Below are 5,358 nucleotides of genomic sequence, written 5' to 3' on the forward strand. Positions count from 1 at the left end.
CATGCCTTTCTGTCTCACCTCAGGCCCTGAAGCAGTGGAGCCAGGGGTCCATGGACTGAAGCCATGGGCCAACAGGAACCTCTCCTCATTTAAGTTGATTTGCCCAAGTCGTTTGTCACAGCAGTGGAAAAATGACATGTGCTCACCAGCAGCACAGGCTGTCCTAGAAATACCAGCTGATTCCGGCCGCCAAGGAAAAAAAAGACAAATATTGGAAACGAGGGCACAAAATATTATTTTAACACTGCCACATACTATGTCTGCTCAAAAGCTTTAAGAAGATCTAGTAAAGGTTAACTGACTAAGAGAATTCAGTGTGGTTGGTTACAACATAAATATTTGGAAATCCAAAGCTTTTGCTACATCAGCCATCATTAACAAGAGAACATCAGTTTTAAAAAGTACTCTTATCTATAACTGTAAAAAAGCATAAAACACCTACACTTAGACCTACGATTTACAGAAGGATATAAAGTAAATACTTTGATGAATAGGTCAGTGATATCATAATCCAGGATTTTGAAAAGTCAACACTACAGAATGAGCCAACAGTAAAGATTTTTCAGTTTTATGAGCCAAGGTCTGTGCCTTTACAATATGAGCACAGCCAGAGCTACACGTTGGAATGAAAGGGCGAGACTGTGTTCCAACACTCAGAGGGCCAGTCTGGCTGAGGGACAGTTTGCCAACCCCTGCTACAAATGACTATCTTTTTCCTCTGGCATAAAAAGCTATAATAAGCATTATGCTTCTTCTAAATTATCATCTCTTTTGGAATATTTCCTGAGGATAAATTATTGAAATTTGAATTACAGGGCCAAAAAGTATGGAGTACATTTATGGCTTGGGACACCTACTGTCACTTTACACTCTAAAACGCCACCGTGATATGCCACTCATGAGGATGACCACCTGACACTACCACCAGAATTGAAGATATTGCTTTAAAATTATTGAATTAGGGTGGGGAATGTAGTTCAGGGATAGACTGTTTGCCTAATACTGTGGATTCTGGTTTGATCCCAGCACAGAAAAGGAAGAGGAAGAAGAGGGAGGAGGAAAAGGAAGAAGAAGGAGGAAAAGGAGGACAGCTAGGGACAGGAGGAGGAGGAGGAAGAACAACTGTTGAAGTAATCTTTTGAAATCTTTCAAAGAGAACTTCTTTGATAATTATGAGGTGAAATTCTTTTTTCTTTTTTGGAATTATCAGGCTATATACTTTGCACCTCTCTTTATCGATGTTGAAGCGGAGCTTTATTTTTGTTTGTCTGTTTACAGGCAGTAGTGTCTTTGCTCAGTTCCCCAAGCTGATTTTGAACTCTTAGTTTCAAGTGATCCTCCTGCCTCAGCCTCCCTGGTAGCTGGAATTACGGGTCTGCACCACAGCACCCAGGGGGTAGAAGCACTGAGAAAGAGTGCTAGGGCCTGCTTGTCAGCATCTGCTGTCGCATCCATCCGGGGGGCTTCTCAGCCTCACATGGCTTTGTTCTTTTGCTCTTAGTCACATTTTCATTACTGTAACTAAGTACCTGGGTCAGGCCAGCTTCCTAATGAAGAGAGGTTCTTTAGCTCAGCGTCCTTGAGGTCCAAGGGCACAGAGCCGCCATCACCACTGCTGGGACCCAGGCTTTCTTGCTGCCAGGTCCCAGGCAGGGCCTGGGATGGAGAGTGAGTGCGTCTATGCGTGTCACTGACCTCCATCGCTCTTCTCACAAAGCTCCAGAATTCCATCGTGGGGTCCCCCACATCCTCACCTGAAGTTGGTCCCCTCCAAAGGCCGCGCCCTGAAACACTGCGGTTGGGTAAATTCCTGCTCTCAAGTCCATCAACAGGACTTGGGGATTGGATTCTTTTTCAGGGGAAAGGGATGCTCTGTACTCACAATGCGGGCGTGTGCTATTTCAAGACAATCTTACTAGGCTTAAAGGATGCTCCTTCAGGATTTTAATTTAGCCGAGATGCGGAGTTGTAGTTTAGAGGCTGTGAAGTTTATGAACATCACTGAAGTTAGGGTCTCCCAAGCAATGTTCCCGGGAGGCTGAGGCAGGAGAATCGCCATGAGTTTGAGGCCAGCCTGGGTTACATAGGGAGACCCTGTCTCAAACCACCCCCGCCTCACCAAAAAAGCCCAAGCCGATCTGAAGCCTGGCTCAACTTTAAATGCATCACCCGAAGGCTGCCTTAACAGGAACCCTCGGGTGACAGGAATGGTTCTGCTCCTCATTCCACTCTCACTTGACCAGGCCGAACGAATGGGTGCCTGGCGGTAACTTCAAGTCGGAGTTCTGCTGCCCAGAACACCTCACGTGCCCTGGATGCATCAAACCGATTGTAAATTGTGAGGCTATGGCCAGAAACCTCACGGTCCTGCACCCCGGGAAGTGTCAGCCCCTGGCGGCAAGCTGAGGGGAGGATCTTAGCAGTCAGGTGGTTGGCGCAGCTGTTTTCTCTCGGGTTTGTTTCTCTGAGCTGAATTGCATGGAAGCCGGGAAAGGGGCTCTGGGTGTCTCTCCTCAGAGTCTCGGCCAACAGCACCCAGTGAGGGCACAAGGAGTCGTCACAGACACCCGTGAGAGACTTTTACTGATATTCCCATCCCACGGAGAGGAAACTGAGGCACGGAAGATGGATTCATCATCGTCACAGGAGCGCAGCATGAGCAAGGGTGCCCCTGGGGTCCCGGGGCTGCATGTGAAGCCCTCCCAGCCCTGGATGTCAGCACCCTGTCCTGCCCTCCCCCAGTCTTTGTGTGTGGCCCCCACTGAGCACTGAGCCTGGAGAGTGGCAGCCCCACGTGAAGCCCCGCTCCAGACACTGCCCCATCAACACGGGGCCAGAGCCTCAGGCCAGGGCTGGCAGCCTGGCGAGCTCCAGTGGAAGAGGAGGCCGCGCCCGCACATCCTCGGCACACCTGCCTGCAAGACAGGAAGAAAACCCCACTGAGTAGAGCCGGAGCAGCCTGAACAGCCTTGGGCTGAGGACAGCTCCCTACTCTGCGCGTCTCACTGGCGTTACTGAAACCCACCTCTGCACCAGGGAGCTTTCTGGGCCATGGTCACCGGCCTTCCACCCGAGCCTGTGTCTCTCCTCCCTGTGTTCTCAGCCCCTGCTCCGTAACTGAGGCCGCCGTGCTCCTCTCCGTCCGCGGTGCGTTCACAGGGATTCTTGCCTGCAGTTGTCGCATTGTAGGGTCCCCAGCACCGGGGCGCTGCTGAGGCTGAGATAAGAACCCCCGGCTCTGGGACAGCTACACTGGGGTGGGAGGCGACGCCTGGCTCTACTGCAGCCCACCTTCCCCTGTTCTTTTTCCTATTCTTCGCCACATTCCGATTGCTTCCTCCTCACTGTGGGGAACCTGCTGTCCGCCCAAGAGGCCATGGCTTCAGGCTGCTATGCACAGGTTCATGCTGTCTCTTCGGCCTTTTATTTTACTGTCTTTTTCTTCCCCTTTACACCTTTGTAGTGTTTTCACGTTCTTCCAACCTGAGGGTCCACCTCGATCCTCTGGGGCCCTCTGACCCCAGACCACACTGCAAGAGCCGGAGGCCCCTGGTCCCTAACTTCCTGGACCCAGCCCCTCTTCTTCCGTTTCCGAAAATATCCCAGGGAGGGGCTTCCCTCCAGGCCTGCGGGAGGCCTTCAGTGCCTCAGGGATCTCTTGTGCCTGCAGTTTCTCTGAGGGCAGACTTCAAAAGGATTTTGCCTGACAATGTTCGAGGTTTTGTTCCTTGCCTTCTATCATGAAAACTGACACTGCCCATCTGGTGGTAGTAATGTTCTTCATAATTATGAGTGACTTTTCTCTCCCTGGAAGATTTTACCACCTTTGGCTCACTCGCATTGTTCTGAAATCACACTACAAAGTGTTGTGTACCAGTTAGTTAGGCTTCCACATGGGGACACCTGAAGCAGCGCCTGGGTATTCCAGGTGTTGGTGATGGTTGCTGGTGAGGCCGTGGTGCTGATGGTGGTAGTGGTGATGGAGAGAGGAAATACCAAACCACTCATTAGCTCTTAAAACTTCTACCCAGAAGCAACCCACACCATTTCTGCCCAGCTTTTTAAGGTCAGGACAGGTAAGTGGAGGCAACATCTGACCTCCAGTGAAGTGGACTGAGAGTGACCTCCCTGAACCAGGAGGAGAGAAGGTGGTGAATGCCGCCCCCCAGCAGGTGATCCCGCTGACTGCACTCACTGCAGAAATGTGCACCTCTGCCCCTGTGTTCCCGGAAGCAGTGGTCTCCTGCTCCGTTCTACTGCCCGCCTGCACTACCTGCTTGCCTGCCTCATGAGGACCAGGATGGGACTTCGGCTGCGCTACTCACTGAGCTCCCTGTGCAGCTGTCTGGCCCGGGCCTTGGCTGTGGGCTGAGGTGGTGCAGAAGGACTAATCACCTCCCTAGGGAAGAAGACGAATCCACTGTACACACATCTTCCCCAACTCCGGGACACATCCCAGCCCCGCAGATAGCACCAAGCCCTACATATGTGCGGCTTTTATTCTATACATGCAAGGTGTGATCAAAAAATGGGCCGTGTGTTTAAATCTTAAAATGTATTTAGCTCAGTGGTGCCACCACCTGCCTCGCAAGCAGAAGGTCCTGGATTCAATCCCCGGTACCAAAAAAAAAAAAGTATTACAGGAAAAGACACATTGCCATGAACCCTTCTAACTCCTCCCCAGCCTTCGAACACATCCACCTCATCATCCTTACCACTTTCGGAAGCAGGTCTCAAGTCCTCTTTCCTGAGTGTCTTTAGTTGCATGGTCACAGCTGTCTCAACTGACTCAAAACGTTTCCCTTTCACGGTCACGGTGACTTTGAGGAAGAGCAGAAGTCACGTTGTAAGACCAAGGGCCTTACCAAACGCTCCAAGGAGCTGACTGCAGCGAAGAACACCTGGGAAGGAACACACCGGACAAGTTGGAAAGTAAAACAGACCTTAGTCTGGCCAGATGGCACTCCCTAAGCAAAGTAGCTTAGAGAGGCGACTGGGCCAGAGTCCGAGGCTCTTTTATAGGGGGTTGCAGGGGAAGTTAACAGGTGAAATTTACAGAAGAGGAACAAAGGTTAGTGGTCAGCTGACATGTACTGATGGTCAGCAGATGTTTGTAGATTGTTCTATAAACATCAGTTTTTGAACAAAGAGTTGAGTAATTTACTTTGGGACCTTATGGCTGATATAGATCCTATCTAGTGTCCTGGAGCTAACAAGCATCTTTATTTATTTACTCACATTCAGTCACAGTTGGGGCTAGGGGAGTTTTATGATTACAACGTGGTGAAGAGGACAAGGACACAGCATCCCATTTTCACGAGCTGCCTTTCTGTTGGGGGGCGCTTGGCAACATCCTTC

At 50.5% G+C, this 5,358-nt stretch overlaps 1 long non-coding RNA gene across 1 annotated transcript; it reads right to left on the reverse strand.

The window, feature by feature from the left end:
* Positions 1 to 211: 211 nt before the first annotated feature.
* Positions 212 to 5,135, reverse strand: LOC101706318 (uncharacterized). The gene is made up of 4 exons (XR_015445429.1): positions 4,716 to 5,135; positions 4,326 to 4,399; positions 3,026 to 3,961; positions 212 to 2,915 (listed from the first exon to the last, which is right to left on the reverse strand). It is a non-coding gene; the product is annotated as an uncharacterized LOC101706318 (long non-coding RNA).
* Positions 5,136 to 5,358: the final 223 nt, after the last annotated feature.

This window comes from Heterocephalus glaber, unplaced genomic scaffold, assembly GCF_053883595.1.
Source record: "Heterocephalus glaber isolate CG9 unplaced genomic scaffold, H.glaber_assembly_v1.0 deba00001610, whole genome shotgun sequence".
Classification (NCBI taxonomy): Eukaryota; Metazoa; Chordata; class Mammalia; order Rodentia; family Bathyergidae; genus Heterocephalus; species Heterocephalus glaber.